General features: G+C 38.8%; 1 pseudogene; it reads right to left on the bottom strand.

Annotated features, from left to right (window-relative positions):
• Window positions 1-407: 407 nt before the first annotated feature.
• Window positions 408-16,056, bottom strand: LOC127380081 (probable tRNA methyltransferase 9B; annotated as a pseudogene).
• Window positions 16,057-16,862: the final 806 nt, after the last annotated feature.

Here is a 16,862-nt window from a genome sequence, read left to right on the forward strand (position 1 = left end):
TAACAGCCACTTTAAAAGCTGTTGTATTTTCAAAACTCCCTTTGCTATATAGAAAAAAGTCAGAAGTGCATTTTAGAAAGCCATGCTCGCTGTTTTATTTCAACTGTGTTTTTTTTCCCCCTCTGTTTAATTCATTCAGCTGAACACCATAATTGCTGTAACTAATGAGCTCTTCTTGGTGCCACTGATCACCCAAATCTAATACTGAGCTGAGTGATCTTGAGAACAGAGACCATAGCAGAGGTTTCTTTAACACCCTCCATGGTGCTTTTTTCTCCTCTCCATGGGATGAACTCCTTGCTGTCCTGCACACCTCTGAAGTTCCATCCAACTCATGACAGGGCTGGTTCAAAGCCAGCTCTTTGTCCTTGTGAAGAATTGATTTTTGTAATTCATGTGAACCAGGCTTACCCGAGGAGCAGGAAGGAGGTGAAGAATTCTAAGGAGCAGGAAGGAGGTGAAGAATTCCAAGGAACAAAGATGTCTTGCTTTTCAAGCCTTCTGTGTTTTTCTCCATTCCCCACACATATATCATTATCTGGCCTCCTATTCTCAAGATACAAGCCATCTCTTTTATTGCTTGCATGCACCTCTCTGCCATTGAAAATGGTGAATCACTAGAACAGAACAGATAAGGTGAATTAGTATCTTCGAGGCACTAATGAATACAGACTGTAGGGACAGGGACTTGCTCTGACACACTGGGAGCTGGTGGTTTGCACCACAGGATTATACCATTTATCTTCCATTGTTCTGAGTGTTATTGTACTACCTCTAATACGTGAAAAGACTTCATAGCACACTGACTTATTTTAAAAACACAGCAGCATTTAGAAACATTGAAGCAAGTGACATCTTTCAGATTGGCAATAAACAACAGAACAGTCTCATTTGCTCAAGGAAAGGCCACCACTTGGTCAGTGGCAAAGAAACCTGGCTCTTTTTTACCCTCCCCTAGTGCTCATCTGCAGCCTGAAAGAAGCACTTTTGAGAGGTGAGGCCATATGTGGTGCTTGCAACAGCCATACTAGTGGTCCTGCTGACAATACCCATTAAGAAAAAGACTAAGTTAAAACTACCTGCCCATTTCTCCTCTTATATTGACAGACATCAGTAACAGAGCAGGAAAAATGAACAGTCACTATCAGCCTGGGATACATTTAAATCATCAACATATGGGTGAAAGATACTTAGGCAGTTAACATTTGTCTACTTCTGCCATTAACAAGCATATTTCATGAAAACAAGTAATTAGATAATCCCACTCTTGCTTGGCATCCCACCACACCACACAAACACACGTCACATGGAGAATGTCTCGTTGTGATGGTGAAACTCGAGCAGCACAGCTTCTCTTGGGTCAGAACTGAGTTTAAATTTTACTCTCATTTCAATACAAATTTTTGCTCTGTAATGGGCAATTGATCTCTGGATTTGGCAGGAGTTTGCTGAATGGCAGCTCTGCAGATTGGCTTCTGGACTCAGACGCATCTCCAGAGCAAATAACAGCAGACATCAAGGTTGATCAGGTCTTGATGTGCAGCTGGGACTTCAGCTAAGGTTCAACTACATCAAATGAATCCTGGAATAGTGCTGGAAAGGAAAGGTCACATGTTAAAGATGTTGAAAATGAAAAGCAATAGAATTAGTTAGTGATATTTATTCAACCTTGTATTTTCACCAGTGAAAATGCCTGTGCCAGTTAGGGTGGATATTTTGACACATACCACTTCAGGTTACAATGATAAACCAGTTTTTGGTTAAGCTGTTGAGGTGTTGGTTTACACAGAAAAATAACAGAATTTTCAAGGAAGACAAAAAGAGGTGCAAACTTTTGATTCTTTATATAAACTTAAGTATAGAAAATACTAGCAGAATGTCTGTATGTGCAGCCCCTCTGTGTCTGTCAGGTTGGCCATTCACCATCAGATCCATTTCGCCTCAGAAAAAGAGATGCTTCACAATTAAAAGAATAACAGCATGCAATCCAGCTGACATTGGAAAACACTCTCCCTGCAGTGAATGATGCATTCAGAGCCTTGGCAGCAATGTGAGGATCAAAAGGCAAGCTTTGAAGGAATAGGGCCTTTTAACATTCAGTTATTCAGCTGCTCTGCCTGTAGGTTTCACTTGCTTCAGATGAACAGAAATAAATTCCAAAAGCCCAGGTCTTCTAACACTAGTTGAGATGCTGACATTGAAATATTACAGCCTTTTTAATTAAAAAAGGTATCAAGTATCATTTAAGAAATTACAGCATATTAATAACACCTCATGCTGAGCCAAACTTTATTGTTGTCAAGATAAATTTGTCAGATAATTTTAAAAGCTATGGGGGATGTATTCCATTTAAAATTTTGTAACTCGAGGAAACAGCATTTGCATGAGGTAACATTACATTATTCTGAAGTCACAGATTATCACACAAATTATTACATGATTGTTTTTAATCAAAGCCAATCCTGTAAGGCTCCAAGATCACAATGCAGCCACATGGACATAAAGCAGACAGCTTAAAAAAAAAAATAAATTCTGTCTATTTCTTGACATTGAATTCCTTGTATGTCGAATCTGTGTTTAAACTGAGCAATCCGAACTGTGCAGTGAAGGTGCCATTTCAGAGATGAAGCAGCTCACATTAGCTGGTGGTGAGACACAAACACTCACCAAGGCCCTGATTGCAGCTTAGCAGCAACATGAGCCTGCTTCCCTCCCTTTTGGTGGAAATGATTCAAACCTGCTTCTCCTACAATTCCTCTCATACTGACGAGTAGCTGGCACTATGATTCATAGAAGCATAGGATGGTTTGGCTTGGAAAGGACCTTCAAAGACCATCTAGTCCAACCCTCATGCCATGATCAGGGACACCTTCACCTAGATTGGGTTGTCAAAGCCCCACGCAACTTGGCCTTGGACGTTTCCAATGATGGGGCATCCCCAGCTTCTCTGGGAAACCTGTTTGGGTGTCTTACCACCCTCATAGTAAAGAATTTCTTCCTTTTATCCAATCTAAATCTATCCTCTTTCAGTTTAAAACCATTGTCCAGGTCCTGTCAATACAGGTCTTGGTAAAAAGTCTCTCTCCGTCTTTATTATAAGCCCACTTCAAGTACTGAAAGTCTGCAATAGGGTCTCCCTGGAGCCTTTCAGTGCTACACCCTGAGAACAATCTTTCACCAGATGTTAAATGTATTTTAAGGTGATTTCCCACCATCCAAACACTATAAAATAAGGACCCAGATGTTTGAAAGTGCTTTTGTCATAAAGGCTGGTACTTTAAATGAAAATTAGTTTTGTCCTAAATTACAACAAATATAGAACCTTCCAGGTGGTGCAAACAGTATCAGGGCAGAGGAAACTCATCCTGGTTCAGAGCAAACACTCCTCCAGTGTGGGACTGTGGCAGCAGTCAGCACCAGGTACTTGAGAAAGAAACAAGGGAAGAATAGGGATGCTCTCTCCCTTTGCCTCCTGTAATTGACAGCCCAAGAGCTTCCTCAGCCACAGGCTGGACCTCATATCTAATAGCCAGTGATGGACTTGTCCTTCATGGATACTTTATTAGACTTGCATGCGCTTCTTATTACAATTTCATGTCTGCATTTTAATTCTGTGTATTTTTAGAAAGAGCTTCTTCTGTTTTAAAGCTTTCCCTCTGGTTCTCCTGTTTTAAGAAACCACAGGAATTTCATCCCTGTTCACTAATTTAATATAGTATGATTAATACACTTATTTTGTGATATTTTTATGATTATACTCCTTTTTCTTAGGTGAAGAGCCCTAGCCATATTCATCTATCCTCATACATAAGCAGATTGTAACTTTGATTGCTATAAGGACCTTTACTAGTTCATCTATATCTTTCTGGAGATGGAGAAAACCTGATTTAATGCATTATTCAAGATCTGCACCAGGTATTTATCTTCTACCATTCTTCCAGGTTTTCAGTTTGTTTTGGTTTTTTAAAATATTTGAATACTTATTTGGCCAGGTTCGAACACTGGGCTAGTATTTTTCAGGACAATGAAAATGAGTCTGACAATGACTTCAGTATCTTTTCTTGAACAAGAATAGAGGGTACCACCCTGCCTGTGCGCGCAGTTATTTCCTTCTATGCACATGACCTAGCCTTTATCCACAAGTACTTTTCTGCAATTTTGTACTCAGTCACTAGTTTCACACGAGACTTTTTGCAACACTTTGTAGTCAGTAATCCTGAATAACTCTATGCTACCTGCAAACTTTATCCCTAGCTTGGTTGTTCCATTTGTACTTACAAATTACACAGGAATCTGTTGAACAGTGGCCTTTTTATAGGTGCCATATGCCTACACTAAGCATTCAACCTTGAGTTTTTCAGCACTTTCCACTCTCATCTGCTTTTTTACCCTTCTGGCTTTCTCTTTCAATTTTCCTTAAGAGTTTCTTCCTTCTTGGTAGTAAACTTTTATGCAGTGCATTTTTTGCAGCATTTTTATTCCTAGCAGGAGGTTAGATTATGGTCACATTACAGGCAGTGAGATAATGTGGTTCTTTCACAATTACTTATTGATGTGGGCCTGATGCACCATTTCAGACTAATAAGAGCTGTTTCCCTTCTGTGGGTTCTCAGATTAATCTTTCCAAGAGGCTTCATGCCCCTGTGTATCATTTACACTACCTACATATGGGTAATTGCAGTTTCTCAATACTGTGTTTTTTGACCTCATAGCACTCGCAATTTCTCTTAATAATCTCTAGTCATTTTCCCCAAGTTTATCAGAGAGTTACTGATACATCCTTACTGTTACACTGCTGTTTTCTGTCTAGTCTACCTACTATAATTTCTTCCATAAGTTTATTCTCATGGTTTTTTCCCACCAAAGGATATTCAGACCTTTTTAGCTGTTATGCAATCCTTGTAACAAAAGCTAGAAAAATCCCTTAAGTTCACCACAAAAAGGGTTTTAGAGAACATTGTATCGTTATGATACTAATGAACACCATGTCATGGTGATGGGGACAAGTAGGACCGCATTCAATTTTATTTAACATCCAAAAAAAACATTGCAAAAAAGAAATCTAAGCACAAAAATAATTGTTTGGGGTGAGCACAGGTGCTTGTCCAAACCCCCTGACAGCTCTTTGCAGCAGCAAGGACTTACTTCATGGATTAACAGATCTTATAAATCAAGCATTCCTTTTCATTTTGGCCATACATTCCCCTAGTGTACCTAAAAGTCAATCCAAATTCATTTTGGGCCGTGTACTTCTCATTCCCATTTTGTTTAAACTAAAGACTTAAAGATTTTCCATAACTGAAACATACATAATGAAATTTTAAGTTTCAAAGAGAGGGGATGGGGAGGAAAGGAGAACATTTCAAAGATTCTTCTCTTCTTCGTTTCAGAAGAATATAATTAATCGCTCCTTCACTTAATTTAATACTGTGACTAATCCTACTAAAAGGGATTATTTAGAACAAGCAGACAATGCAAAATACATTTTTGTGTCATTCAGCTGTCTTCAGAGAACAAAACTGAAAGCATCAAAAACTTTGCCTGACTTTTTTTTAGAAATAATTTTCAACATGAATATTTTAGGTCAGTGATTCAATGTAAACCCTGTTAAATGGTAAAAAAGAAATCTCTGTAACCAGAATTTACTTTTTCTGTCAAATATCTTTACTGAAGTTAAATCCCTTTAGAGATGTTTGGAGAGTATTGAAAGATCACAGAATCTTTATCTCAGAGACTCTTTTGTATATAGTCTATGTATACTTTAGATGTCACTTTAGCTCTGTGAGCTGTAATAATAGGAACATTTTGAACATATACAGAAGGCATGATCCTAAGTTAAATATGATTTCACTATCTTCATTATGGTGGTATCAAACATAAAAAGGGGAGAAAAAATACTAGCACACCAAAGAATTATTCAAAAGAATTAGCGTGTAAACTTCAAACAGTGATTCAATTTAAAACTTTTCCCTATTAAAAACATAACTAATTAATTACTTAGGTTGAAATACGTGTTCTTTCTTTAATTTTCCCACATTTACGATTCGCATTAGCAAATGAGGATGCTGCCTTTATAAAAATCATTATAATGATGAAATTTAATTAACTTATTAAAGCCTTGATTCAGGAATATAATTATATGCTTAATTTTAAGCATCTGAATAGCTACACTGGTTTCACTGGGATTACTTCTACATTTATGAAATGCTTGTGACAGCAGCATAGAAGAGGGACAGCTATAGTTAAAACCAACAAAAGAGGGTAATTAAATGAGGTCAGGTGGAGCAGTTCTCCTCCCTTGCTTCATGCCATCTTTAGGCACCTGCTCTAAGCCAGGGATTGGAACTAGATGATCTTTTAGGTCCCTTCTAACTCAAACCATTCCACAATTCTATGAATTACTGCTCCCTTCTGCCCACCCAGAGCAGCTGGGCTTTTTCTGGAGCTTCTGCCCTGGTCTCACCCACTGCAGTATCTCTGATGTTCACCCACTGGGGGCTCAGAGCTGGCTCCCTCTGCTCTCAAGCACCATTTAGTCTTGTTTATACATTTTACAGTAGCCAGTCACTGCATATAGAGGAAATAATTCGCTGCTGCTGTCTTTCCTTCCTTGCTGAGTGTGCTCCTATGTGCTGGGCTACAGGGTGAGCCTTACTTTCCATGTCCTTTGGGTTTTTTGGCTGCAGGTTCCAAGGGATGGTGGTGGTTTTCTCCATCCAACACTGCCAAGTGTTGGAAGACAAGGGTGCATCCCTGAGTATTAGAAATATGAGTTTGAAACCCTTTGGCTGAGGAGGGAGGTGAACTGAGCTCTCCTGCTTTCTGAGTGGATGGCCTGAGGACTTGGCTGTACTGGAAAGAGAAAAAAAGCAAGATCCCTGCAGCACTCTGTTAGACACCAACCCCAAAAAAGGCCTTGGCAATACGGATCTTTATTTAGTGAAGAAGGTTTAAATGTGTACCCTGCTCATGTGCCTGAATACCATTATATATCTATTCAGGATCTCAATGAGATCAGCAATAAACTTTTAGTAGTAGAAAGTGAAACCCCCATGCTCAGGAGCCTGCCCTCAGGTGACATCACAAACCTGCCAACCCCATCACCTGGAAGATGCTCAGCCATCCCTCCTTCCAAAAGCATGGCCGTGTTGCTCTGCACCTTGAGACAGCAGAGGATAACAGCTGTACCTGAGCAAGTTGTGACAAGCTGTCACCTCTTTTAGTAACACCCAACAGCTGGTCAAGACCTTGCAGCCAGGCAACATGTTGCTAAGAACATATAGGTGAAATGTAAAACAAATACACTGTCAACATGATGACAGTAATGTGACCATGGATAGCCACCTGGGGTCTAGAATAAATGATTACATGTGAACATCCTGAGCAGGCTGCTGGCTGCTACTGTGAAAATTAAACTAAATATAGGGAATATTTGGAGCTTGAATCAGTTCTGCACTCTAGTAATGTGGAGCAATAGAGGACTGTAAGGGGCAAAGCTTGTTCTGATGCGTGTTTTTCTCAGAAAGATAAAAAAGAGGAAAAAAAAAAGAGTGACAAGTTTTCTGACCTGACCCCATCCTAAGATAACTATATATCATCCACTGGAAATAAACTTAGATTATTTTTGATAAATCATCTATAACTTGCAGAAAAATATCAATTCAAGGAGCACAAATCTCATTATTTGAGATAAAAATGAAGCTCCACAGTGTTGCTGAGAATTGCACCGATAGACAATATTGTCAGCTGATGACCCTGATGAAAGCAACAGGTGAATGGTGGATGAAGCCCACAGGTCTCAACCACAGGCTCCGACTGTCTTATGGAGCTTCTCCACATCTCTAAGAAATTGCAATTACTAGCTTAGAAATTGCTGTATTACTTACTTTAAATAAAGCACTAATAGTGGTGAGACCAAGGCTGAAATAAGGATTTGCAGATGACTCAGAAGAACTCTGACGATCTCCTCATCAAAAGCAGAAAATCCTGCTGTGGGTCTGTCACTGAGACCTCTGACTCTGACTTCCATCAGGGAGAAGAGTTAGCTGCTGTGAGAGGAGCTGTATGAACATTAGGCACCATCTGGATACAGGAGGGTCAATGGATTTTTCTCAAAAAGGACAGGTGGCCTTTACATTAAAAAAAGATGAAGAAAAATAGAGATAGTTCCATTTTCCAGCTCCAAGGCAGAATTAAATACTTGGCCTAAATGTGACCCAAATTGGTCTAACCTGCTCTTAAAAGCCTTTTAATATCTGAGGTGAATAACCTTTGCTGCAGGTTAGGATGATTATTTTTTTCTTTCTATGTAAAAGTGATATCAGCTTTCTGTAAAATCAATTTCTGTCTTTGAAGACTATTATGTTTCCTTCAGTCTTTTTTTTTTTTTTTTTTTTTTCCCCTTGACTAACCAAGCCCTCTAATAATTAAGATTTTCTAAGCTTCAGCTATTAAAAATGTCTCCATATTGACTGCAAATTTTCTAAGTCCTGGTCCCCCAAAAGAGATATATACCTCCTAGGATCTTAGAAGTATCCAGCACAGGAAGGTGACCCATTCTTCTGCCTTTCATGAAACTGCTGTGTCACCATATCCCAGACTATTTGCCTTTTTTTGTAACAGCATAACATTACTCACACATATTTAGCCCATGGTGCATCTTGCCCGGCCACTGTTTGTGGAATGTTTCCTTCCCAAGCATGGTACTTACCTCTTAATGTTTGCTGTATCTCTTTTATTTCAAGCAACTCTCCACCCTTTGGATGTTGAATCTCATCTTCCAAAATAATTCCAAGTCTTCCTACATAGGAGTGGGTCACAAATTGTTCAGTTCACTCTCTAGCCTGTTATCAAAGTTATTAATTAAAATTTTGCATAGAAATAGATATAGAGTGGGTCCCAAGAGCATCCCATTTGAAATGTGTCCTGATTGTGACAGTGAACCACAGATCCATTTTGAGAATTATTTTTCCTCATACTCTTAGCTCTATTTACTTATTTTACTTGCAACAATGACATGAGAGTCAAGATAAATCATGTCTACTCCTGCAACTCTGTCTGTTGAGATGATTACCTTGTCAAAGACAGAAAGCAGATTGGCTTGCTCTGACAAATACATGTTGGCTGTTTCCCATTACATTAGTATTCCACAGGTTTAAATAATTTATTTTATTTAAATTAGATTATTTAAATTATTTATTCTAGTATCTTTGCATAAATCTAAGTTAGGCTGACTTCCTCTTGATATCCTTTCTCTCTCTTTTGGAAACAAGTATTATGTTTGTTTTTCTTCACTTGCTGAAGATCTTAAAGATGGTTTGCTAGTAGTTTAAGATTAATTTCAGGATTTCCCAATAGTTTCTGTAACCTAATTATCTAAGTGTTCTTTAAGAGGTTATTTCCTTTTTAGAGTCTAAAATCCTGTCCTCCAGTTAAAACTCTACTAACTTGTTGATGGGTGCTATTAACTTTTTGGAAAGACCAACGAAAAATTGAACTTCCCCTGTCATCTGTTGTTTGCTCTTATTTCCTTTTTGTTTTCCTCTTTGTATGCGTTTATAAAATCTTATCCTAGTTCTAATTCATGTCACGCTGTAGTCATCCTGACTTTGATTCTTCACTTACAATTATTATAGTGATGTTTTTAGATTATTTTTCTTCAGATTCGATGGCATTAAAGAGTTCCTGATGCTGTCATATCAGAACTCGTTCTAATCTGCTTTCCACTGGGACAGAATCCATGTTGTGCCTATAATACTGTTTCTTTTAGAGAATATAATTTTCTGACCACACTACCTCTATGTTAGAAAAAGATAAAAAACTGATAGAATGTAATTATGTTTGATCCTTAAGAAAAAGAGAATAAGGAGAACTGGCAGGTAGTGATGATAGACCTATCTGACAAAACTTACTGTTATGCAGAAATAAGCAAGGTTACCAGAAATCTGAGATTTATTTATGGGGTAAAGAAGTTATGTCATAATGTCATTGCAATGTTGTGCCCATATTAATATTTCATTTCTTCTTGCCCAGCATCTCACTGAATTTTACTATGAAGACACAACCTTACACAGTAAGGAAACTCCTGGACCTTTTATTTGGACTTCCTTTTTTCTCCAGGAGTCTCTTCCACCTTGTAAACTTTAAGAATTTTACTGTTCGCAATCGAGAAGGGACAATTCTCCACTCTCTGCTGGGATGTCTCTACACCAAGACATCTCTGCGCCAGGACATCTCTATGACACAACACCAGCACAGCCCCGTGTCATCTGCCTAACCATGGAGAGTTGTCCCAGTGTAGAGATGTCCTGGTGCACCAATGTCCTGGCATAGAGATGTCCTGGTCCAGATGTCCTGGTCCAGATGTCCTGGCAGAGAGTTGGTGGCAGAGAGTTGTCCTATGGAGAGGTGGCAGCAGACGGTTTTCCTAGACCCATTCATGATTATGCAGGCCATTTTCTCAGAATGTGTAAATCAAAGAAATAAACAGGTTTACATGCCTTAGCTTCCCCTCACTTTCTCTGTTAAACTACCACATGACTCAAAGACCAAAGATTAAAGCAAAGTTAATTTTCACATATTTGTATTAACACCAAGGAAAGCCAGTTGATGCTCTTCACTCTGGGAATCCTTTTTTCCCACTGGGGTGAAGAGTCTGATGAGATATTCTGTAATATAAAATAATTTTAGTGATTTGAGGATTCGACTCCTAATAGGAGAGAAAAATGTGGTCTTCACCTGTGCATTTGGAGGAAAGAAATTAGTTATCTAAATTAATAGAAAAAAAGTCTTCTTATCCCTTGTCTATCTCAGAGTCCAAGAGCTTAGCATATACAAGATTTTATTAACACAGAACATGACCTTTCCATATAAAGGACAAAGCAGTTTTGACAGAGGTAAAGCCATGCTAAAAAATCAGTTCTGCATTATGATTCTGAACAATTCCTTAGCCAAAGTGGAAACATGAGAGCTAGTCCTCTTTCCATTACTGCAAGCAGCAGAAATCCTGCTTATTTCAATAACACAGGAATGGCTTAATCATGATAAAAATAACAAAGCCATCAGTATATGGCAGAGGGGATGTTTTCTGTTGTTTGGTGTGTATTAAATAACATATAAAATTAAACAAAGAATAGACTGGGAAAGTGAATACGATTTCTTTCTTAAGGCAGTGAAAAAAAATTGTGGAAAGAACCGCCTATTCACGAGGCAGATTTGTCTCCTTGAACAGAAAGCTAAAGGTTTGAGAGCAGCACATTTCTAACTTTTGCTGGTATATCATGTCTAGATTTGTTTCCTGTCAGTATAGGTTATTCTGTTCATTGAACTGCCAAAAATACATGCATATACAACAGTTATTGAGTACAAGGAAAAATAATCATTCTTCTGAAGTCTAAGAGAAAGTATTTACCCAAACTATAGTATATATGTACTATACTAATATTATACTATATCCTAGTTTATATAATAATTCAGCATATTATTGGAGGCTTTATAATGCATCTGAACCATACTTCTCAGCAATGATAAGGGAACAATATCATCACTATGGTTCATGCATAACCTGTGATGACAAGAGCTGTGACTTTGTAAACTGCAGCAACATTGCACTGCTGAAAGGGCCACAGTCCATAGTCATGCAGTTGAACCTGCTGCCCAAGTGTCCTGCATTCCTCCCTGATTCTATCATCTTGCACAGCAGCTGTGCAAATAGGGCATTCAGCTTGTTGTGGATGGGAAGGTCTGTAGTTCTGCATCTCCACCAGCAACCTCAGCCCAGATGCTCTGCTTTTCTGGAGACTGTTCACAGGTACTCTTGGCACAGAATCTTTTGAGTCAGTCAGCTTCTAAACATTGCTACATACCCTTTTCAACAAATCTGGCTGGTCCTTCACTTCCTTACCCTGGATTTACAGAGAGTGCTAAATCATCTTTGGGCACACAATGGTTGTTACTCCATCTGGGCAAAAAATCTGAAAACCAAATAAAAAAGACTGTTAGCTATTGGTTGTGTTTCATAAATCATGTCTGAAGGATGGTTCACAGCTGTGTACAATGCTGTACAGAGGCAATAATGCAATCTCAGATTTCCATCAAATGTGAAATTACATGACATGGATATGGACTTGAAAAGTCAAGTCCATGAGACCTCAAAGAAAGGTCACCTGAGAGATGGAGAAGAGGTTGTGTAAGGCTACTTACTCACTTTCAAGAGATGTAAGATATTAACATTTCACTTTGGTTGCACAATGCTTAGGGACCTTCACACTCCTTTGGTTGAGGAAAGGAAAATAAAGTTTGTTGAACACTGTAATCTGTTTTATTTGCAGCATTTTCCAACTTTTAATCAGTATAAGCTTAATACCTAACATGTAAAAGGTGATTGAGTAGTTTCAGAACTCCCAAACCCTAGAAATTTAAAAAAATAAAGGCTGGTGCTACAGTTCAATGTCTGCTTTAAAACAGGCAAAGCTGTTAGCTCCTCCATCATTAAGTCACATTGAAAAGGGCAACTAAGCAAAAGGGAAAAATCTTGCAAGAAATTAAACCCAATGTTTTAGATGAACATTTTAAGGCAGCAGTACCACCGAAGCACTACTGTTTGCTTTTTCATCGGCTCCTCCTTCTTTCTCTGCACTATCCCCTGCTTTTCCTGAAACAGGTTTTTCTGCAGTGAAGCAGATGATTTGACTAAAAGCAGCCTTTCTTTTTGCTGGTTACTTTCCAGCCAGATCAGTGTCATGATCATTTTCATCAGCACAAAAATTATTGTGTTGGCTGACAAAACATGGAGCATTGGAGTGCAAACAGCATTTGGAAAGGTGCAGAAGGATTTCATACTGAGCTTCAAGTATACAAGTTTTGTTGTATTTACCTCCTGATAGAGTCAACATTTCAAATTTCTGCCTTATTTGCCAGTAAGGCAAAAATAAGGCTCTTCTTTCCTGGTTTGAACATCATATTTTAGTCGTGCTCAGACCAGAATAAACCAGCTCACATCTGTGTAACTTACCCATTTTGCAGTTTTTCACTGAGTTTGCAATAATATACATTTCCTGTCTTACTATGGATTTCAATGGTCTGCAAACCCAAAAATAGTCTATTGGTCACTGAAAAAACCCAACAAACCTAGAAGACACTAGATGATTTCAGGTCCTTTAAAGCTCTGACCTATAGACACTGTCAAAACGCAGAATTTTCCAGCAATGAACAGGACAGCATCAAAGCATTTGCTTTGATAAGGCAGACACAAGCTATGGCTCATCATTACTTCATGGCATTAATTATGTGCTGATTCCCCCAACAGGAACCAGTAGTCACTACTCAGTTTATAGACTTGAGAACTGATGTGAAGGTATTTGACATTTCCATAGCCTGAAGAAATAATGAGGAGAAGAAAGAGAGGTGGACATTTGGTGTCTATACAAAAGAAAATGTATTCCTGACATGAGCCAGGATGTATGCCCTTGGCTGGCCTAATAGCTTGAAACTTTCCATTCTTTTTAAGGGAGATTATACAATTGCAGTGGAATTCAGGTTATTTTTTACCATGACAGTACAATGAGCACAGACTGCTCCTTTCTATCTAGCAGGCTCTCTGCTGCGTGACAGGAGGTGTTCAAGTGGGTTTGCTACAGAGCATTTACCTTGGCCTTCCCACCACATATGGAATAAAAAATATTTATGGAAATGATGCTGCTGCAATTCCACTTGTAATAGACTCAAAATGCTAAGTGAAAGCATCATGTAGTGGGAGCACAGCACTGAATTATTCCTGTGTATTGCAATGCTGATAGACAAACAAGACTGCTAAGTAATTAAATCACCATTAGACCAAACCATTAAATCCATTGTTTGCTGTTTTAACTGCTGCTAATTGCTGTCACCATGACAACAGTGGAGTTTCTTTTTCTGGTATCTCCACGCATAATCTTTTCATAATGGAGCATGTGACACCAAAATTTACATCTCCCCAAAATGAAATACTTCTTGTGTTGAAATAAAGGCAGATATCTTTTGAAAAGGACAATTTTAATGTCAGCAGTAAAATGGCTCTTATCTAAATTTTTGTTAATTTGATTGCAGAATTATCTCGTTCTTAACATGAAGTGCATTTTAAGGTAGATTATTGATTTTAAAAACTTGCCTTCTCACTTACATAATAAAAATTCAGATTAAGATCAGAGAGGTAAATGCATACATAATACCCTGTGCCTTGTGCAGACCATAGTTCACATCCTGTTTATGACTATGCTTACAGGAAACATTAAGCTTGGGTCAGAGCCCAGATTTTGTCTCTAAGTCATTTTCAAACAAACAAACAAACAAAAAAGGTATTTTGGAGCCTTTCAGATATTTAAGTCCCTACATTTAGGTTACAGCCATCCCATAACACCTATTCTGAAACCCTCTGTGGATCCCTGTGTTCATTAAGGAGCCTCCCAGCCCCATCAATCTGTTATACCATTTCAATGGGAGATGAATCATCACTGAGTTGTAGATAAGTCTGCTCCTAACTGCTTGTCTAATATTAACTGCTGATCCTGTATCCCTGGAATGCAAGAAAGATATGCAGAGGAAAAACTGGAGCTCTCCCAGTCCTTCCCATGCCTGAGTTCAGCCCCAGGTGAGAAGATGTGCTGTGAAATGGTGGCTAATATCAAACTTCATTTTCCAAGAAGAAAGAGCAGAAAGAGGACTAACTACCTGTTCTGAGTGGAAAAGAACTAACTCCAGGGCCTTTTCTGGTTTTCATTTTTGGCGGGAAAGGCTCCAGTATAAGCCAAATAACAGCCACCAAAAACATTTCCAGTAATCTGGTATTGGAGGCTGCTTCCCAGGGATGGAGGAGCAGAGGAGAATCCTGCAGGTAGACTCCCCTCCAGTGCCATGGCAAGACTCTTGGCCATAGTGTCTCACACAAAAATTGCCTCTGGGCATGGACACCACAAGAGCATGCCAGCAGCCTCTGCAGGCCAAAGCCCAGGAGCCAAGTCTGAGCTTGAATTATAGCATTAACTAAGTCCAAAGTCTGTGACATTGGTTCAAATTCAGTGTGCTGGTTCTTTGTATATGTTTTATTTGTTCACATTGAAAGTACTGCAAAATCTAGTAAGATCTGGTAGGAAAACAATGCCCAGAATTTAGGCTGTGATGAACTGGGGAAAGTGTATGGTAAAGTTTGAATGACACCTACAAAATTAGTATGATCATCCCAACCTTCAGTCATTTTTCTCTTTCACAAAAGTTCCCAAGTTATAGTGGCAACACTACACTGATGTGTTGCTGGAAAGCATTACAGCTCCAAAAAGATATTTAGAAGTCTAGCCTGAACATGTAGAAATCAGGAGTTAATGCCCAAATCTTATCTAGGCAGCCAGCATGTATCCACTTCCGGTGCATGTGCTGAGTCCAGTACAGAAGTTTTCCTCATACCACTTAAACAATCTCAAACATTTGGGGAATCAAAAAGGGTCACATATTCTTCCCCAAAGCACTCAGAACAGTGTCATGATACTTGGGTAGCCCCTCAGTATCGGCTCACGACATTGCCATACACAATACATGTTGGAAGAACTAAACAGGATTTCAAATTCCAAAATCACCACAGCAGTACAAAACATTAGCATCCACTAATGACATCCTAATAAATTTAGCTTCAGTTTAGTACTTCAGTTTAGACGACCTACTGGATACTGGAAGAAGTCAAACTGTCTTCTGTTACCTATGAATGGGGAAGGTACCCAGACCTATGAATGTAGGAGCCAAATTTGATAGTCAGTCTGGCCATTTTGATTCCCTAGTTTGATCCACAAGTTCCAAACTCTTCTGCCTCAAGTATGGCTTGATATAGAGGACATACTTAGACTGTCATTATCAATGTGATAAGCAACCCCACTCACCAATAGCAGCAATCAGGCTGCCTGGTTCCTGCTCTGAAATTAACTGCTGCACATTTGGCGATGGCTTGTAGGGTGCGTCATTGAAGTAAGGAGCAATTTTCTCATACACACTATGAACATGGGCCTTCTTGAGTTGGCTTTCCTCCCTCTCCATTACAGCCAAGACTAGGCTAACTCATTGAAGGCACTGCAACTGTCCTAGAGAAAAGGAGAAAAACAAGTGCTGAAACGCTTGTTAGCAAAGTACATTTCCTTAAGCAGTACGACATTGTTTATTTAGGAAATAGTTTTTCCTTTCTTTAAAGGAAGAAAGGTCACCTATTCTATGATTTTATACAATGTAGTACTTTCTTATAGAAATCTGAAAGGAAGTTTATGGCCTACCACTCATTGTCTATTTACTTGCTTACATAGTTATACTTTAAAAGCTGTTAACCTTTGCTTCAAAAAGTCTTCCACCATTTTTCCAGTCTACCCTTGACAATGGTATTTTCTAAGTCCTTTATTTATAGACACATCTTAAAAAGCAGCAAATGAAAATTATGCTGAATACCAAAAGCTGCTCAGGGTCTGAAACAAAAGTTCTGAGAGGCATAATTTCTCTTCTGCTTCATTCAGCACCCAGAAAGATCCATGCCTACAGACTTCCTATTGCACAATGCATTGACACCATGTGTAACTGTGAACAAAAATCATCCCAGCTTTCCAAGCAACCTTTTTTTCAGCTGTTCTGCATTGGCAGGGTGCACTGCTACTAGCAATGCCCCCAGGAAAACCCTATGATATTGTGAATAGCCTATTGCATCATAAATCATTGTTCAGTTCACCATGAAACTTTGTACAGAAAGGTAGTAAAAATTGTGAACATAATGGAAGAGATGTTGTCCATGCCATTATTTCCATTGATTTATGTGAAGATTTAGGGCACCAAGACAGGCTGCTCATGCTCCACTTGCATGC

Source organism: Apus apus, chromosome 1 (assembly GCF_020740795.1).
Source record: "Apus apus isolate bApuApu2 chromosome 1, bApuApu2.pri.cur, whole genome shotgun sequence".
Classification (NCBI taxonomy): domain Eukaryota; kingdom Metazoa; phylum Chordata; class Aves; order Apodiformes; family Apodidae; genus Apus; species Apus apus.